At 54.3% G+C, this 20,439-nt stretch overlaps 1 protein-coding gene across 4 annotated transcripts in view; it reads right to left on the reverse strand.

The window, feature by feature from the left end:
- HPCAL1 (hippocalcin-like 1) overlaps positions 1 to 20,439 on the reverse strand; it is a 122,943-nt gene that overhangs the window by 12,638 nt on the left and 89,866 nt on the right. For 3 of the 4 annotated variants that reach the window (XM_011965298.1, XM_011965296.1, XM_011965297.1), the window contains exon 2: positions 16,350 to 16,429. The gene's annotated coding sequence lies outside the window, so the exon portion shown is untranslated. Of the gene's footprint in view, positions 1 to 5,354; positions 5,528 to 16,349; positions 16,430 to 20,439 lie in introns of all 4 variants that reach the window. The other variant, XM_011965299.1, reaches the window with a different exon arrangement.

Raw genomic sequence — 20,439 nt, forward strand, 5'->3', positions numbered from 1 at the left:
AGCCCCAGAGCCTCTGAGAGGAAAAGCCAGGGCTCAGACCAGGCGGTCCGGCTGCCCTCCCCAGGCCTCGCATGGGCAGCAGAGGGGAGGCTGGGCCGGGCAAGGGTGATGTGGTGATGGACACATTGTTGGCTAATGGCAGGCCCTTTCTGCCTGATTTGCACCCCTGCATTTTTCATTATCAAAATGAGCCACCTTCTGTGAAGTTGTAGGCCCTGGGAGCTGAGGATCACTGCCTTTAGAATCCACTCACCTCAATGAAAATCAAATCACTGCTCAGAACGAAGGGAGCAATTTATCCCAGAATGGATCTGTGATTTCTGTTCTTACCGATCCCATTGGACTGCCAAACTCATAACACTTATCTGCCTGAAATCACAGATGTGTATAGAAAGGGAGGTACCAGATCAGGGGCAGTGCCAAACCCAGTGAGCACACCGTAAGAAGATAACAGGCGGAGTGCATCATGGTCTGCTGGGGAGAAGCTCCCTGCATTCCCAGCACCTTCCTGCATGTGCCAGAGGGCAGATGTGTGTGCCTGCGGCCCCCTGCCTCACTCAGCACCTCCTCTGGAAGTGCTTCCTACCCTTCGTCCTCTCCCAGGTGACCCAGCTGGGCCTGGCACAGGGAGGGTGTCTGTGTTGGGTGAATGGACACTCTTGCTGTGGTTGCAGTTGCTGTGTATACACACATGCACAAGCACCTGCTTTAAGGTTTGGCTAACTTCAGAGGCAGGGAGGTTTGGACAAAGCTGGTATCCCAGTGTGACCCATTTTTGGAATGCAAGGGAGAGAATTCAAGCCTCACAGAGAGGAGTGATACCAGCCAGGAACCTCTGAGCTGTGTCCCAGGAGCCCAAGGGACCTTCCTAAGGCTTTGGGGGTCCACAGGATGGGCAGGGGAAGAGGAAGGACTCTGGGCCTCCGGGCCCAGCACTGACCGGAGCAGCAACCCTCTGATCTGTTTCTGCATCCATTCTCTTTTAAAGAAAGGATTCTGCTGACACAAGCAAAGTCTGATGCCAAGACCTGCTCATCCTAAGTTTCTAGGTCTAGCAGCATAAACACAACAGAAGAATGCGGAGGCAGAAGAGTGTAGGGACCCCAAAATAGTACAATACCTTTGCCCCTTCATTTTGAAAAAATCCCCACCCCAACAAGGAGAACAAGAAAAAGAAAAGAAAGGCTGTGCCTATGACCTTGATCACATCCACAAGGCGCCAACACATATCAGCGGGAAGTGGGCAGGGAGATGGCAAATAGCTGAGCAGGGAGGGGGGCCAGGGAAGAGAAACAGGGCAACTAGGGCCCCAACATTCCAGAAGGGTCAGGGATAGGGGGTCCCCAGAGTCTCAGGAGGTGTGGGAGGCAGAGTCTGAAGGAATGTGCAAGAATGCAGCCTGTGCCGAGACCGTGTGCTCCTCTTACCCTGTTGCCTTTTCTTCCAGGGCACACAGCTGGACTACATTTCCCAGCCTCCCTTGCAGCCAGGTGGCACCATGTGACTACACTCTGGCCAATGGGATGTGGACAGAGTGATGACCACACTTCTGGCCTGGGCCTCCATAACTCTCAGGGCAGCCCTTGCTCCACGTGCCCTTTCCTGCCCTTCCTTCCTGGGCACCTGGAAGCAGAATATCCAGGGGAAGACTTGGAGGCCCCAGAAGGCACAGACCCTAAAGCATTTCTCAACCACACTTTCTCATCTGAACCACAGCCCACAGTCAATGACTGGCGTGCCCATTTCCCCAACCGGTCATGCGCCTAAAGAGGGTGCATAACTGGCTTCGTTCCAGGTGTGCAGGAGGAAAGTTATTCCCTGCACGCCATGATGCCTTCGCTGTGAGTCCTTGATTCCCTCCTGGAATCTGGCTGAGAAAGGCTATGAGACGAAAGACCCACTAAAAAGAAGAACCTTAAGTCCTTGCATGACTGCGTAGAATAGAACCTTCATCTCCTGCGGTGACATCCCACTGCCACACATCAGGAAACACCACTTCATCGGGCCAGGCAGAGATTGGCACTTGCTTCTTACAGCAATTAGCCATCCCTGACCAACAGAGAGCCCTGTCCTGCGCCTCAGCAGTCAGGTAACCACCCCTACCCCAACCCCATCTCCCAAGCGGGGCGGGGGAGGAGTCTTCTCTGGAAAGACGCTGGACAGGAGAACAACAGGCCCAGAGGAAGGCTGGTGAGGAACCCACAGAAGATGAGTGAGTTGAGGGAAGTCCGGCCTCTCCAGTCTGCCTCCCCGCCCTGAGTAAGTGGGTAGCCAGCCGGGATCAGCCCCCCAGCAGGGGACTGGAGGACCTTTCTCCAGGGAAGTGGAAACTTCAGCCTGTCCTTGGGGCCTGGTGCCCGGCTGGGTGCTCGGTGTATTCCAGGCTGTCGGGCCCTCTGAGTGCCGAATCCTGGGCTGAGTGCTGGGATATCCGTCCCCAGTCACCAGCTCCCTGAGGGGCTTGAGTTATGGTGTAGGTGTGCCCAGGATGGGGCATAAAAAGTGAATAAAGTGGGGCTCCAGAGGAGTCACTCATTCCCGGGGTACTCAGCGGCTTGCCTAGAACAATGGCATTTGGAATCACAACTGAATGACAAGGAGGATTTCAAAGGCTGCAGGAGGCCCAGTCCCCGTAGGCCACATCCAGGGGAGGACGCAGTGAAGATTCTAGGAGCTGGGAAAGTGGGGTCACTCCTGGCTAGGTCACTCCTAGCTCCACCTTAGGGACAAGGGACCGAGGCTTTGGTGGAGTGGTGGGCTGTGGACCCAGCAGCTCTGAGTGGAGAGCCCACCTCCTTCCCGTTGTCCTGTAACCTCCCCTGGGCCCTTTCCGTGCCAAGACCGTGCCAAGACCACAAGCAGCCGCAGAGGCCACCCAGGGTGCTGCCGGCTGGTGTCCAGCGCTCTCCTCACCCTTAGACTTGCTCGCCAGGACAGCTTCGCAAGATGGCCTCCCCACTGGAACTTTTATGAAATTGGTAAATGGAGCCCCTGAATGCCAAATGAAGGTGACGGCCGCACACACGCTCCCAGTCACTCACTGGGATGGCCAGTGTGTGCTTATTAACAAGGGCCCAGATGAAACATGAATCTGAAGGACCTCATGTTAGCTCTCTCCCGGAGGCTGTCGGGCCCGACGCAGGCTGCCTCACAAGAAGCGGGGGGCGGGGGCGTGCTGCATGCCACTGTGACCCCTCTGTCATTCATTAAGCAAAGGAGCCAACCTTATTGGTGCTTGGCTGTCTAGTAAGACGACTGAGAAAAATCTAGCCTTTCTGCAGAGACGGAAAGCCACCACTCACGTTTCCCGGCAGAAACGGCCACCTGGCTCCAGTAATTAGGCAAACCCAGCCTTTATTTCTCAGGAAGTCTTACTTTCATCTCCGAGGAGGATGGTGGGGTACGGAATGGGGGACCCAGGGGAGGGCAGTGTATTTGAGAGCAGAGCCATCTCCTGCTTGGCTTAAAAAGATTCACATTCAAGCAGCGCTCGGATCAAACTAGTAACAGTTGTCTGAGGGCATCAGAGATGATGTTTGAATTCACGGTGATGGAAACACGGGAGAGGGAGTTAATGCGTCACTCAGAGTCACCTCTCTGATTCTCAGTTACCCTGTTATTGTTCTTAATCTGCTAAATTGTAAAAAAAAAAAAAAAAAAAAAAAAAAAAAAAAAAAAAAAAAAAAAAGAAGAGGAACAAGGAAAGAAATGTAAACACGTAGCTGGGAAGCCCTGTGAGGAATAGTTAACCCAGAGTCGGTACTACCTGTACATTAAAGCCTGTTTAGTGGCATAATTCTAGCAGCTGCTCAGTGAGGCTCCTGGGAACCGATGGCTTGACTATCCTGTTACTCCCACCTCAGTACCCGCTGACGGCGTTGGCTGGCATCTCATCCCATCGCTCCGAGATGCTTTCATCAGTCAGATCTCCGAAGCTTGCCAGACCAACCAGACTCTGAGATGCTTTGAGGGAAGGCAATCAGAGAGGTGGGGAACACCAAAAGCTTATGAAAGACCCAGGCTGGCCTGGGTGCCGTGGCTCACACCTGTCATCCCAGCACTTCAGGAGGCCAAGACAGTGGATTGCCAGAGCTCAGGAGTTCAAGACCAGCCTGAGCAACATGGTGAAACCCCGTCTCTACTAAAAATATAAAAAATTAGCTGGGCGTGGTGGCATGCACCTGTTAGTCCCAGCTACTCCGGAGGCTGAGGCAGGAGAATTGCTTGAACCCAGAAGGTGGAGGTTGCAGTAAGCCGAGATCGTGCCACTGCACTCCAGCCTGGGCGACAGAGCAAGACTCTGTCTTAAAAAAAAAAAAAAAAAGCAGTCTCAGGAAGAGACTGGAGAGGCGTTCGTTGTGAATTTCAAGGACTCAGAGGGCTCAGCCCATTTGAGATGAGAGCTTATTCTGCCTGGGGTGGAACAGGAAGGTGGAAGGCAGAAGGGGCCGGTGGAAGGCAAGCAGGTCTGTGCTCTTTCTTATGTAGCACCCATCCCAGTTCTTTCTCTCAGTACCGCTGGACCCACACAGCTCCTGCAGCTAAGCCCCTCTCCTAGGGCTGACTGCATTTTTCAAAGCAACTCGGGCCTGTGTCCTTCTTTCCTCCAAATAAGCAAGTGAGTCAAGTTGCCTGCAGCCTTAGCTTCCCGGTAGTTCTCCAACGAGGGGCCAGTTCTGCCCCTGGGTGATTGCGGGGAGACTGTGCCGGCTGCCAGGACCCAGGTGCAGGGAGGAGCCGATGCATCTGGGACCATCCAGGCTGAAGTGCGGCTGGGCCGACACTAGAGGGCGCTGTTGAACAGGCTCCCAGGGTCTGAGCTGAGATCCCGCCCCTCTCAGGTGCCTCCGCGTCTCCACCTATAAGCTATGGCTGCTTTGTCCACTACGGTCACCACCAGCCACACGTGGCTAATGAGCACATAAACGGTCGCCAGTCTGAACTCATATATGTGCCCCTAATGTAAAATACACGCTGGATTTTGACGACTTCATGTGGAAAAAAAATGACAAAATATCTCATTAATCCTTTTTCTTTCTTGATTACATGTGAAATGGCAAATGATACCATTTGGGATCTAATGGGTTAAATCAAACAAGTTTTAAATTTCATCTTTTTTACTTTTCAGTGTGACTATAGAAAAAGTTACAATCACACAGGTATGTGTCTCCTACTATAGTTCCCATGGGCAGTGCTGGGTAGAAGCAGCATTCACTGGGTGATACCAGGGACCCTGGATCTGGGGCCACCAAACAGGGACTCTTCAAGCTCATTAGCATCCTACGGTATCCTTTATTTATTCACTCCTTAGTGCCCTTGAATGAAAGATCATGGTGTTCGCATTTCACAGTTACCTGTGAGTCCCCCACGGTTCTCTTTTCAGCAGAGAGGGCTAGCCTGAGAACGCTGCCAGAGGCCAGCTGCAATGAGGACCCCAGGTCTGAGCCTAGCTAAGGAATGAGGCTGGTGGGGAGGGGCTGCAGAAGGAAGAGTTTCCTCCTTCTCTTTGGAGCTGGAAGAGCCAAGCCTGCTGAGTCAGCTCTGGGGAAAAAGGAGGTCAGTAACACCTCTAGAGTGACAGTTCCAGGGTGTGCCTGCACCTAAACCCAACCCACTGACCTACAGCTCGTTTCTGGAGGCCTTCCTGAAAGCTGTTGCATCACGGTGTTTTGCCCACTGGATGGGCTCCAGGCCAATAACCTGTTGTTGAGAAATCCAGCTGAAACCTTCCTGACTTCTTACCCATCCCCAGCCTCTTAAACTCCTCACAATTCCTCAAAGCCTTACAAGAAAAACATAACATACAAGAAGAGAGAGAGAGAGAGACCCAGCAGGGCATAGAAATCCCCTCCCTCCACCCATCCCTCCTTCTTTTCCACCCTCTCAAGGCCGAAATGCCCTAAATTAAGCTGGCGAGAAGGAAGAGGTGGAGAAATGAAAAGGGAATCCCCAAGAGATGTACTTTCCCTTGCAGAAACTGCTACTGTGACAGGAAGAGGAATGTGTGGGTGGCTGTCCCTGCACTCTGTGCCTCTGCAGATATGAGTTCACCTGTGTGGCACGCTCGCCTCAGCCACCCAGCCAACCCCTACTCATTCACCAAAGCCCAATGCAAAGGCCACTCCTCAGGCATGCCTTTCCCAGTCCCTACAACTGCTCTTTCCTTTGAATTCCAACAGCATTTTTCTAGTATGAACTCAGCTTTGGACACATCACTTATTTGTCTTTTTCCTTCATTAGACTGGGAGCTCCTGGAGGAAGGAGAATCCTTCATTTGTCCCAGTTGGAGAAGCTGCTCAGCGTGTTCCAGCCTCAGGGCCTTCGCACCTGCAGTTCCCTCCACCTGTCTGCTCTTCCTTCCCCTCAATGTCTGCCAGGCTCACTCCCTCCAAGTTCATGACCTTGCTCAACAGTCATAGGGAAACCTCCTCCAAGGCCCCACCTCAAAGAGCATCCACCCTCACCCTCTAGTCCCTCACCCTGACCCCTTTCCCAGCATTTCCTGCCACCTGGCACTATATTTACAAAATATCTTGACTGTCTGCCTCCGTTTGTTCACCACTGTACCCCCACAGGGCCCAAAACAGGGCTTGGCACACAATTCAGTCAGTATGTTTGAATGAACGGTTGTGTATTCCAAGGGCCTAGCATAGTGCCTGAGCAAATGAACAAAGGAATGAGTGAGTGGTTATTTTTCTAGGATCCCTCTTGCTCTAACATTCTGTGACTCTTCCAGTTTTAGGAATGGCTGGAGGAAGGTCAGCGGTTAGGATGGTCAAGTGCTCTGCTCAGATTTGAAGCTCCAGACGGCACATTCAGACTTGGTATTCTGGAAATCTCCGTTTTCTGGCATGGAAACAGCTGCAACAGAGTAGAGCTTTGGGGGCATGCCAGATTTGGGGGTTCCATTCATCAAACTGGTGCCAAACTCCTTCCCAGGTGAACACATCCCAGTTCTATGGTCCTCAGCCAGGGGGGTGGGGGACAGGATGGGGGACTTCCTGTTACTGTCCAGCAAGATCATTCCCTGGACCCATGCGGCATCATCACAGAGCCAACATCACTCCAGCTTGAGTCTTTGGGGAGGAGCTCTTTGAGCTGCCTCTGCAGCAGAGAAAGGGAGGTGCGTGAAGCAGACATACATGAGCCTCTGGGGAGAGCACGGAGAGACAGGAAAAGGGAAACGCCCAAGAGAATGCTCCCATTCCATCCAGAACCCTAACTCAGCAGGAAAAGGAAGCTCAAAGGCAAGACCAAAATGAGGCCACAGACTTTCTGAAAGCAACCCCCGACCCACGGACGTCTGTCCCTGTGACGGTTCCATGTTTCTACAGCGGTGGAGGGTGCCGGATGCCAGGCGGGGAGCAGAGCCGTGCCAGGGCCAAGCTGGAGCGAGCCCGGTGGGAATCTGGGTGTGGAGTACTGGCCACAGAGCCTGGGACTTCCTCTGCTCCCACCCAGCATCTCGCTTTGAAGGCGAATTTGGGGCTTTCAGTGACAGACCCCAGAAACACCAGGATGCAGTGGGAGTGGGGTCTCTGAACTGGTTCCCTCACCCACACCTCAGTGGTTCCCGAGTCCCGTTCCATGCTGGGTGTAGGCACACATGGATGGATGAGACACAGAGACCCTTCCTGGGGCTCCTTGAAGTGACTCCCCCCACACATGCCCATGAAACAGCGGTGATGGGCATTAAGAGACTTAATGCGGGCCCAGGAGCTCGGGCGCAGGGCACAGAGGTCAGCTGGGATGGGACAGAGCTGAGGGCTGAGCCAGGGCTTAAAGGTTCCAGGAGTTCTCCAGGTGGGACAGACAAAGGAAACTGTGTGCCAGGGAATGGGGGCAGCGAGCACTGAGTCCTGTGGCTCCCAAGCCCCGCACGACGAGGAGTCCCCACACGCCACAAAGGACTCCAGTTTCAGTAATGCTGGAAGGAATGACTGAAGGAATTAGTGCGGAGCATGACTGTAGGAGAACGCACATTGATGACAACAAGGAGGGGTGAAGGGGAGAAACAGTAGAGGCTCAGCGTGCCCACCTCCCCACTACCCGGCAACGCTCCATAGAACACTGAGAATAATTCTATTACTGTTCAATCACACAATAAAAGCTCAAAAGTTGAAACAACCATGTGAATCGCCCAACTTCCCATTCGCAGGGACTTGGCGCACACCGCAAGCTAACTGCTCTGTGGGAGAAAATGTAAGAGGGCACAGCAGGCTGGAGATCCTGAGGCTTTAGACGCTCCTTCGTCAGTCCCTCTAGATGTGACCCTTCGTGTAGTCAGCCAGAGCTGGCGGGGCGCTGCTCCCTGCCCGAGGCCCCCACCCTGGCTTGGCTGTGCTGATGACGCCTGGTGATTTGGTATGCCAGCCCCCAGGCGTCTTGGAGCGCATTCTTCCTGGCTCTTTGTGCCAGCTGCAGAATGACTCAAGCACTGACCCATGCCTGGGTGGGAAGATCCACACGTCAGATGGCAGAATCCCGTCTGCAAATTCCACCCTGATGTTCCGGGCCAGGAGGCGAGCAACAGCCCTTCCCCAGGGAACCACGTCTCACCCTAGCAGGGGCAAAAGTGAGACTACGGGGCCAAGTCTGCTGTCGAGTGCCTCAGCCTGCCCTGCCAGCAGCCCGCACGCAGCACCCCCTGGAGGGGCCGTGGAGGGACAGGCAGCTCTTCCAGGGTCCCGGAGCCACGTCCTGGAGTCAGGCCAGACTGGGCTAGAGTTGCCAGTGTCAACGCTCCAGACCCAGCCTGTTTGCTCCTCTGTAAAATGGCACCAGAATGCCAGCTTTGGGGGCCTGCAGCCAGGATGGGGGTGTATATATGAGGGGTGCTGCTGGAAGCAGCCCGCAGACCCAGGGGCCCCGCTGGGGGCTCTGCCCAGCTTGCCTTGTCTCCAGCCGTAGGGTCCTGGCTGTCTCAACTTCTCTGGGCCTCATTTTCCTTGACTGTAAAATGGGAATAAGGGTCCCTGCCTGCAGGTTCTACTGAGTAGTTGTGAGGATAAAGGGAAACGGAATCTATAAAAAGGAGTGCCAGTTGGAAAGCACCAGTCAGATGCCTGGGGTATTGGTGCAGCTTTACAAGAAAGACGGCAACCTTGGGAGCCGATTCCTGACACTGAGCACAGTCTGGCGGGAGGTGGGGGCTGCGGCCTGGGCTCGGTGGAATCTCTGCACTGCCTGGCAGGCCCTTCTCGCTCGGCATACCCCAAGCAGCGGCATTAAAACCTGGTCCCGAGACCCAGGCGGGCAGAGAGCCTGAGATCATAGTGGCCCAGACACATCCAGCTGGGGCAGGGTGAGCGAAATTCCAACTCCTGTTCTTCAAAGAGAAAATAAAGAAAAAGGACAGAAGAAGCCCAGCATGCCACAGCAGGGCAGAGCCCACTCGGTCCAAGATGCAAGAACGGCCCAGCCCTGGGAGAGCAAAGGGGCCCAGGACCTGGGGGCTGCTCAGCACCTGCTGGGCGTGGGAGTGAGGCGGGGGCTGCCTCAGGGCATGAGGTCCCTTCTCTCATCTCCGGGGAGGTCTGTGGCTGCTGACTGCTTTGGGTCTGTTTAACAGGGAACACAGCATCCTGCTGACCAGCACAGGCCGGGCTTTCTGCAGGATTTGGCAGACAATGTAGGAGATAGTCCCAGACTTACCCGGAGCACTGGGGCTGATACGTAAGCTCTGCGGGGGGAAAATACTCACCCAGCAGACAGGGTGAGGGGCATTCCAGGAGGAATCCACAGTGTGCTGGGAGGCAAAAGGGCATGGCTGGAGAAGGGCTCGGGGGGACATAGCTGGGGAGGAGGCCAGAGTCTGGCTGAGGTGGGAGCTCGTTCCAGTCCCAGACTTCATCCTGGGGTGCTTTCAAAGTATGCAGGTGTCAATGACACGCAGGTCCAAACTTTTGGGGAGATAACCACCAGCAAGTAAGTTGTCCCTGCTACAAACCTCTGGGCTGGTACCTCTCCATGTACCTTCATGGGTAATAAATGGACAAATGATAGACAATATTATGGAGCAGTGTATATAGCAATAAAGAACAAACAGAACATGGAACAAATGGGTAGATTAACAAATGCAGAGTGTGGGGAGGAGAGGCAGCCAGGAGAAGCAAGAGAAAAATACCATCAAAACCTAGGAATTCAGACCAATTACTTGAATGGTAATTCAAATTTGTAAAGTCCAAATCAAAAAAATACCTGAAAAATTGCCTCTGAATTCTTGATCAGGTAAGGACTGGAAAGAGTGGGCGTTTGTAATGAACGGATAAGAACTCTTTGTTGGCCGGACTCGGTGGCTCATGCCTGTAATCTCAGCACTTTGGGAGGCTAAGGTGTGTGGATCACCTGAGGTCGGGAGTTCAAGACCAGCCTGGCCAACATGGTGAAACTCCGTCGCTACTAAAAATACAAAAATTAGCTGGGCATGATGGTGGGCACCTGTAATCCCAGCTACTCGGGAGGCTGAGGCAGGAGACTCACTTGAACCCGGGAGGCAGAGGTTGCAGCGAGACAAGATCACGCCACTGCACTCCAGCCTGGGTGACAGAGCAGGACTCCGTCACACACACACACACAAATAACTCTTTGTTATGAGGGCATCATTTTCAACTGCAGAACGGAGCTGGTGGCCTGGGTGGTGGCGGCTCAGTCACATACCCTGACGGCTCTCTTTCCTTATCAGGGTCCAATATGCGGTTGGACAGTGTGGCCCCTGAGGTATGAGCTAGCTGTAAAAAACATCCTCGAGAAAAAAATTTAAAAATAAAGAAAAACACATACATAAATAGAAAACTTTTGAGTCCTTCCCCAGAGGAGGCTTCCAGAGCACCTGAGGAGCTGCTCACTGAGCCAGGACTGGTGTCCCTCTCCCTGGACCTTGTTCGGCAGACCCAGCTGCCTCCTCGCTCCTATCTTAGTAGATGGTAAAAAGCTACATTTCTGCCAGGTCCCTGATTGAGAAATGACAAAACTCTCAGTTCATGAGCCCCAAAGGAACTATTTGCAAATGTTGAATTCACGTGTCCCAAATGAATGGGGTTTGGCCACATTGTAAGGTATCTCGGGTGGAAACCATCTGTAAGAAATACCATTGTAAATGTTAGACTGAAGAGGTGTTTGTGAGACACGTGTCCTCCCTGGGGTTTTGCGCAGTCTGCATGGCTCTGTCTGCAGGGCAAGGTCCACCCTCTGCCTTGCTGCCCACAGCTGAGCTCAAGGTGGGAGGGCTCCCAGGTGCCTGCCTGGTGTCCACACCAGCACACCCGTCAAAAACTTTTTCTTTAATTCTCTTTTAAATTTGGAAGGGAACCTCCAGTGAATCGTCACATGTATTATTTGATTCATGTTTAATACCTCTGGGAAGCAATAAAAACAGGAAGTCATTCTTAATAAAATGGCATCAGCCCGGCTGAAACACTAGGCACAGGAAAGGTGATGTTCCAGCTGCCCTCGGTGGCCCCAGCAGCTACAGTCTGGAGTTAACTGTTGGCAAGTGACTTATCCATGATCACCTAGGCATCTGACTCATAAGACACTGTGTTTATAATCAGGAGTGGGGGCAGCTCATAAAAGCCACTCTTTGCTGTCTTTAGTCTTTAAATCACAGCACCAGAAGCCACAGATTCTGCAGGGAGAGTTGTGGCAATGCACTCACCCATACACACAAAGGGTAATCAACACGCACTCACGGAACACCTCTTAGGTTCAGGTCACAGTGCTAAGCACTGGGGAGACACTGAAGGGTAAAACGCCCTCAGAGAGCTTCCAGTCTGGTCGGGAAGGCAAGACAGGGACTCCTTCTTTCCTTCTCCTACCAAGGTTCAGTTCCTGGCCGGGCGCAGTGGCTCATGCCTGTAATCCCAGCACTTTGGGGGGCAGAGGTGGACGGATCACCTGAGGTCAGGAGTTCAAGACCAGCCTGGCCAAGATGGTGAAACCCCGTCTCTACTCAAAATACAAAAATTAGCCAGGCGTGGTCGTGGACGCCTGTAATCCTAGCTACTCGGGAGGCTGAGGCAGAGAATCGCTTGAACGCGGGAGGTGGAAGGTTGCAGTGAGCCGAGATTGCGCCAGTGCACTCCAGGCTGCGTGACGGAGCGAGACTGTCTCAAAAAACAACAACAACAACAACAACAACAACAACAAAGGTTCAGTTCCTACTCTGAGCCTGGCGCTGGGCTTGGGTGCTGAATGGCAGAGGGAGGCAGCATTCCAACATGGACCAGCAGCCTCAAGCCTCCAGCTTCCCGGCTGGGTCCCAGTTCTCTCCTGACCCTTTCCCAAGGACAGAGAGCTGGGTTCCATTTACCCAGGGTGTGGCTAGGAATAATCCCATAACCAATTATTAGCACAGCGCCTGGAACATAGGAAGTACACAGTAATTGTTTGACAAGAGGCAGGAAGGAAGTCAAAGAGGGAGGGAGAGAGAAGGTCCGGCTGATCTAGGGGCTCCTTCCAGACAACCTCCAAATCCTCTGCAGATCCGGCCTCGGAACAGTGGATCTTCAGCCCCCGGAGCACTGTCTGTGCATCCTCCGACAGCCCCATCAGACAGATTCTCACCCAGATAGTCTCTCGCCTCAGCAAAAGAGCCAGTTTCCCAGAGACCCTCTGGGGGCCGAGGAACATCCAAAAGAACAGATATTTGCTAAACATCGTCTATGATCCCAGCGATTACTTCTAAGCTAAAAATTTGCACATGGGGTCTGAGAAGTCCAAGAATATTCTAGGGGGTAACTGAGAGAAAGTGTGTAATCTGGGCTGTCCCAGAAACACCAGGTCCTGTGCCTGGGGTGGTGCTGGATGCCTCGGGAAGGGGAGAAAAGATCACCGTGGACTCCACCTAGAGAGGCCAGTGACATGGGTGGGGAGGAGCCTGGCTGGCGCGGACCTGGCCTGGAGACCCGGGGCCAACAGGCAGCAAGGTCAGGGGAGCGTCATTGTGCAGCCTCGGCTCTGGCTGCCCATGTGGCTGAGCAGACTAGCGGGCAGGTCAGCCGCCCTTCCTTCCACCTCCGCCTGGCATCTCCCAACCAGATGGGGAGCCTAGGCTGGTCTTGCTCCTGTGGGATCTGGATACAGCCCCTCACACAGAGCCCGACACGGAGCAAATGCTCTGGGGACGCTGACGGCCAGGATTCCCCCACTAGGCACCTGGTGGTCCTGCCGAAGGGCCAGGACAATGTCCCCAGCCCTCCACTGATTCCAGGGCAGATGAGAATGCTAAGTTGTGCCTGCCCACAGTGTGTGTGTCTGTGTGTATGTGTGTGTGTGTGTACGTGTGTGCAGGCACGTGTCTGCCCACAATGCTTGTCAGACAGGATCTGCTCTCTGTGGCTGAGGGCTGGAGGGGACGACCACAGGAAGTGATACTGCCAAGTCATCCCAAGTCACCCTAAATATAACCCTCAACGTACAACACAGGAGGACTGTCTCTTCCCCGCTGCCTTGCCTCATGACCAGTGTCTGCCTAGGAGGGCACTTCCAGAAAAGCCGCTCAGATGGCTCTCTGAGATGCCCGCCTGGGATCCACAGCCTGGCCAGCACCGGAGGGGAGGCAAGCCTGGGGTTCTGCTCTTCTGGCCCCAAATCTCCATGGCCCTATTCATCTAACTTCTTCTAGAAGAACTGTTGGCTACACAAATCACTATGAGCAACAATGATCTCTTAAGCCTGGGAGGAGGCGTCCTTATTTGAGGGACACAGAGGGCCGCCGTATGGTGGGACTCTGGCTGTGCTGAGATGCTGCTCACACCTGTCTTCCTCAGTGGTCGGGGTTGCCAGCATCCTGCCCCTCAGGTGTGACCCACCAGGACCTGGCTGAGCCGCCTGCTCGCCCCCTCCTTGCCACAGGTGTACATCTGCCACAGGCCCATTGCACCAGCTGCTCCTTAACTAGAAGCACGCCCGTCCCTGGCCTCCTGCAGGCCTTTGGTCAGCTCCCTCTCAGGAAGGCCTTCCCCAAGCACTCTATCCAAAACCGACACTCATTCTTTATCCCCTTTCCAGCTTGATCCTTTCTCTCATTTCTGTTTTATTGAGTTCACTGTCTGTCTCCCTTTGAGTGGAGCTCAAAGTCCTTGGGGCCAGGTTTACTCTGGCCCATTCTCCATCAGAAGCCCAGAGCCTGGAAGCTTGTCTGGCACAGGGAACATGCTCCATGAACCCACCTCGAGGGAAGGAACGCGTGAGTGTCTGGGGGCGTGGAGAGGGAGGCTGGTAGGGGAGGCTGAGACTCGAGCCTTAGTATGCAGGTGCTGCTTCTCCATTGCCCAGGGAGAGATCTGCTGTACATGACCGAGGACCGGGGCAGAGAGAAGCGGAAGGCCCTTCCACCGCCCATCACCTGACCCACAACATCCACGGCCAACGGTGTGAATGTGCTGGAAAGTGCCTTCTGACCCCAGAGTCCCTCAACTCGTGGTGGTGGCGGTGCAGAGATATTATTTGCTGTGCGTGCACTGAAATGCCCCAGGGGTCTGGGGATGGGAATGGACACCTGGGACCACCTCCTCCACCCCCTTCTGATCCCTTCGCCTGCTCCCGCTTCTTGACACAGGTATCAGCCTCAACATGACCTGCCGGGCCAGGCGCCTCCCCTGTGCAGCTGTGCTGACAGTGGCCTCGGGCCAGGACACCTGTATGCAGGTGACATCCAGGTAGCACGGACCCAGATGTTCCCCCACTTTCCAGCTCCAGTAAGGCTGGTGGCTGGAGAATGAATGGGTGGAAGCAGCCCCTTCGCATGCGGTTGTGTCTATTTTCTTCTGAGAAAAATACTTTTTTCTCAGCTAACCACTGGCTAACCGGCACCCTGAGGCTGAGGCCCCAGCCTGGCAGTCTCCTCCCAACCCAGCAGCCACTCTGGCAAGGAGAAGGCGGAAGGAGAATCCCCTCCCTCAGGAAGAGGAAGGCAGGAAAACCCACCCCACACATGGGATGCAGATCTGAGGGCGGGGCAGGGACGGGGAGAGGGTGGGGAGCTCACTTGGTCCTGGAAACACCACGTGAGTGCATTGGTGCCCAGTGGGAAAGCAGCCATGCCCGGGCTCTGCCCTGGGCCCTGGGCCCTGGGCCCTGGGCCTGACCGACTGAGGGACTCACATCTACCAGTGCCACAGATGGAACCCGCCACTGGCACCTGCCCTCCACCCCTCACACAGCCCAGAACCCCCTCACGACAACTGAAATTAAGATAGTGACGCTTTAACAGGTTTCGGGTCCAAATTTTAGCCTGGCTGAGCATTCAAAGGTGGTTCCTTCTGAGTGGGAAGATGGAAATTATAAAGAGCATCTCCCGCATCTAGGGCCAAGAAAATTCCAGACTTTTGGAAAGTGACTTTGTATGAGGACTTGGAGGACTTCAGTCCTTATATAGGACCCTGCCAAACTCACCAGATGCAAGTCGGTGATGAGGGCTCTCATGGGCTGGGCATGGCCAGATGGGGCTCTGTCCCCAAACGTCCCTCCCCTAGGTGTCCCCCCGGGAGCCTATGACAGCTGACCCTTGCCACATCCATGGCCCCAACTGATGCTCGCAGTACGCAGCAGCAGGTGGGGCAGGGTGTTGAGTGACAAGAGTCACCATAATAGTCATAAGACCATGACAGGGAGGAGGGAGAGAGAGGAGGAGCTGTGGGCAGCCAGGTTCTGCCGGACCAGATACCATGGGGACACTTCACTCCAGGTCTGATCTTGCATTGACCCTGGAGAGGGCATTTTTATCAACCTTCCTATGCACGAGATTGGAAGGGGCTGTGAAGAGGCACAGCGAGAATCACACACTCTCCAGCATCGCACACCTGGTTCGTCGCTTGCAAACAAAACCAAACCCTCAACGCCGGAGAGCAGCCCCACAGCACGGCTGGCGGGCTCTCCAGACCTGCGGGCAGCCCCGGGACACGGTCGGTCAGGACTTCCTGTCTTGGGAGCTGGCAGGACGACCAGGGTCATGACACCCAGACACTATGACAGCGCCCTACTTTGCCCTCATCCACACGTCCTTCTCAAAGTTCTGGGCCCCTCATTCCCCCCACAAATCCCCAAACAGAAGCACCGAAGCTCACGCGATTTGCCCAGAAAGACCTGGCCAGTTTAGGGCGAGAGCCGAGATGGCTGTGGGGCCTTGGGGCATGGGGGTGGTTCTCTGCATCTCTGAGCCACAGTTTCCTGACCTGTCTTAGGGGTGCTAGGTGGGCTGCCCCCCACGCTCAGTCTTCCCTGCTCTTTCTGCTGAGCTGGGTCCAGTCCCCACACATGGGCAGGACCCCACGGCACAGCAGGAGTCACCCACTTCCATCCTCAGTCCTCGCCCGCCCCGGACCACTCAGCCTCCGGGAGTGACTTACCAGAGACCAGGAGGAGTCCGAGAGGGAGTGGGTCAGAACCTCCGGGGAGTGTGTCCTGACTGGGCCGCTAGACCATGCCCCTGGAAGAGAAGAGCGACAGGTCACATGGGCTGTGATGACCCGGCCCGGAGCCCGTGCCCCTCCCTCTGGTTGCTTCTGTGGTGCCTGCTGGGGGATCACAGCTTTTGCAAGTGCCATGCTAAATACAGAAACCCCTGGCTCCCGACCTCCGCCAGCCGCCGTGGGCAGGGGCACATGCTCAAGGCCACTGTACCCCAGCGGGAGAGAAGCCTACGACAACACTGACAGAAGCCCCAAGGTGAGATGCTGGCCACCCTTCGAGTGAGGTCGCCAGTTACTACAAAACTGGCATGGAAACTAAGCATGGCTGGGACCTCTGTGATCTACAAACTCATTCGAATCCCAACAGCATTGTCACTTGGGGCCATCACAGATGCACAGCCTCCGTCCTCACCTAGCACTCTGTACCCTGCACCCAGGGCCGTTACGAGGGTTCAGTGGAATCATGCACACCCAGGCCTGGCACCCACTGCTGTGCCCTGCCCTCTTCAGGATCCCTCTAGCCTCCACGGTTTCTTGACTGGCATATCTAGGTTGGCCCCTCATCACCCAATCTCCTCTTTGAGGCCCATATTGCCCCCAGCATGCCTCCTAGGCCCCGTGCAGGGCACACACTAGGTGCTCAGGAAAAGGTCAGGATGCGTCACCTGACATTCAGCCAGAAGCTCACAAAACCACTCAGAGACTGAGAAGGAAAATGTGCACTGCCAGTGTCCAGGTACCCAGCCACTCCCACCCTCAACCCTCACTGCCAGCTCTGGCACAAGCGTTCAAAGCACCCTTCATGTAGCATGAACTCAGGATGGGCCCACCTCCCTCTTCTCTGCCTGCTCCCCAGGCACGGATTGGTGACCCCTCCTCTGTGAACCTGCAGCCTCTGGCACCTATGTGTATTAACAGTGTGGAGGCCGACAGCTCCATACAACCAGGCTCCTTGTTAAAGGCTGTCTATGCATTTGTACTCATTATCCAATGTAATCCACACAGCAGCCCTGGGAGATGGGGGAAAATGGAGGCTTATAGGAGCTAATTACCTGCAAGATCATGTGTCTTCTAAGGGGCAGAGCCAGGATGGAATCCCGACAGTCGCTTTACCTGACAGCCCATTTCTCTTCCGTATCTACCGCACACTCCCTAATTACTTTCTCCCAATACAAGGTTCTCTCCCTTATAGCAATGATCCCGCTTTACAAACACCCACTAGACCAAGTGGCTTGTTCACCCTAGAACACCCAGCCTCAGCACAGTGCTGCGTGCCAGCGGGGCTCCCCTCACTCCTGCGTAATGGGGGCGCTGCACCTCTCCCCTCCTTCCACCTCCTACCAACCCACCCCACTGACTGTGAGCTCCACAAGGTCAGGAAATCGTCCGTTTCATGTCTGTGCATGCAGAGCCTGGATGCAGCAGGCGCTCAATAAATAATGGTTGACAAATGAATGCCCCCAAGATGCATCACATGTGATTGGAAATAGGGTGTATCTTGCTTAGAGTTAAATTTCTACCATTTCCCAAATATAGAATTTTGTAGGCCAATTATGGAATGTAAACTCACTGCTAGAATTCAAGACCTGACAAAGTCATGCATCTTCCCACCAGAAATTCTCACTGCAAGGTCACTATGCTTTTAAGATAGTTGTGTGTGTGTGTACGTGTGTGTGTGTTTTAAAGATAGATTTTAGGCTGGACTCCATGGTTCACGCCTGTAATCCCAGCACTCTGGGAAGCTGAGGCAGGTGGATTGCTTGACTCCAGGAGTTCGAGACCACCCTGGGCAACATCACGAAATGCCATCTCTACTAAAAATACAAAAAATTAGCGCATGTGGTGGTGCACACCTGTAGTCCCAGCTACATGGGAGGCTGAGGTTGGAAGATCACCTGGGCCTGGAAGGCAGAGGTTGCAGTGAGCCGAGATCATACCACTGCACTCCAGCCTGGGTGACAGAGTGAAATGTTGTCTCAAAAACATAAAATAAAATAAAAGATTTTAATTTTTTGGTCTTCCCAAAATATTGAGCAGAAAGTTCCCATATACCCTTTGCACCACTCCCGGCCACAGCCTTTTCCACAATCCACATCCCCTGCCAGAGTGAGTCATTTTTTGCAACTGAGGGACCTGCATTGACCATCATCACCTCCTAGGTCCACAGCTCACGTTAGGGTTCACTCTTGGTGTGGGCCACTCTGTGGGCTTTGACAAACGTGTACCAATGCGTACCCACCACTACAGCATCACACAGCGCGGGCTCACTGCCCTAAAGCTCCTCTGTGCTCTCTGCCTTGCCCCGTATTTTCCCATGGCGTTTTCAAATCGATGATCTCAGCCAATTTATCCAACAGCTCTGCGCTCTGCTCTGACACTCAGAGAAATCAAGACCTGGACAGGGTCAAGGGCTCTCCATGAGGAGAAATCCAGTAATGGAGCCAGCGGCAGAATGTACCAGTTCCTCATTGCATCATCCTCCTCCGACCGGCCGCGGCAGAGAGCTCATTCTCAACCGTTTATGGAGAAAGAAAGACTCCAGGACACCAGCCCAGGTCACACTCGGCTAAGTGGGGGGTGGGGTGCCCAAAACACAAATCCCCAAACCCATGCTCTGTTCTTTTCAGCTGCTCTGGTTAATTAAAAGGTTTTTTTTTTTTCGTTTGTTTTTCGGGACACAGGGTTGTCACCCAGGCTGGAGGGCACAATCAAAGCTCACTGCAGCCTCAACCTCCCAGGCTCAAGCAATCCTCCAGCCTCAGCCTCCCAAGTAACTGGGACTACAGGTGCACCCCAATCTATTTTTTTTTTTTTTCATTTTTAGTAGAGATGAAATCTTACTACATTTTCCAGGCTGGTCTCAAATTCCTGGGCTTAAGCCATCTGCCTGCCTTGGCCTCCCTAAGTACTGGGATTACAGGTGTGAGCCACCATGCCCGGCCTAACGGGGACTTTTAAGAGGCCATGCAATGCAGTGAGTAAGCACCCTCCTGGGGAAGGAGGGGCCTCTGCATGCCCCCGGCTGGAGCAGGTGAGCGCAAATCTGCCCGCACGCTCAGCAAGCACACCCAGTCACCACACTGAGGTCCCTCACTATCTGGCTGCAAAGTCCCCACTGTCTCCAGCCTCCTGGGGGCGGCCCTGCCTGGCCAGCACTCTCAGTGACCGGCTCCACAGAGGTATCTTCCCTCTGTCCCACCGACAGCCAGGCCAGCTGACGGGGAAATGCTGGATGGTGGGAGGGTGGAGAGGAAGTGCTGGTTCCAGGTTGGCCTGTGCCTTGGGCACATCCTGTGACCTCTGCCATTTCCAATTTCCCCATCTGCCACAAAGTGGGTGGGTCGGACTCCGCGGAGGAGGTCCAGCCAGCTCTGACACCAGGCTTCCTAGCAGGAGATGGGGTCTGCTATTCCAGAGACCTCGAAGGCACTGGCTCCCAGGCTGCTTGGGAACACTCCATTAACTCGAATTGCAAATTTCCTCCTGGCTCTATCTCTAAGCCACAGGGGCTCCCTGGCCACCAGCTTCCCAGTGACAGATAGAGATTACAGTCATTGCTCGAGACAGAATCAAGTAGCAGAAGTCATTATGCAGAAATAATTATGTTGAGTTATGTCTGGTTGCTCCCGATTTCCGTCTAGTGATTGTCTTACAAATTGCCATGCCTCTTCCTCTAGAAAAGCAAAATGCAGAGGCCTGGGTGATTCATACAGACCTGCTGGGCACAGATCTACTGCTCCAAATTCCTGCCAGCTGGGGTGCCGCACCCTAGGGTAGGGTGCCCTGTGCTGCCCTTTGGCTGAGCGCTTGGGAGAGAGGAGGTTAGAAGACGAAAGCCCTGAGGGGACATCCGAACTCCCCAACTGGGAGTCAGAGCCCTTTACACACACTTTTCCTGGGGCCCTTCCAACCCCACCTCCCCCAGCCCTTTGTTCATGTCAGGCCTTAGGCCCCTCTCGGAGTCTCTGGAGAAAGGTTGCGGGAGGCGGCAAGGCCAGGGGCTGCATGGCTGGACTTCTGGAATCAA

This window comes from Mandrillus leucophaeus, unplaced genomic scaffold (assembly GCF_000951045.1).
Source record: "Mandrillus leucophaeus isolate KB7577 unplaced genomic scaffold, Mleu.le_1.0 Scaffold72, whole genome shotgun sequence".
NCBI classification, from domain to species: domain Eukaryota; kingdom Metazoa; phylum Chordata; class Mammalia; order Primates; family Cercopithecidae; genus Mandrillus; species Mandrillus leucophaeus.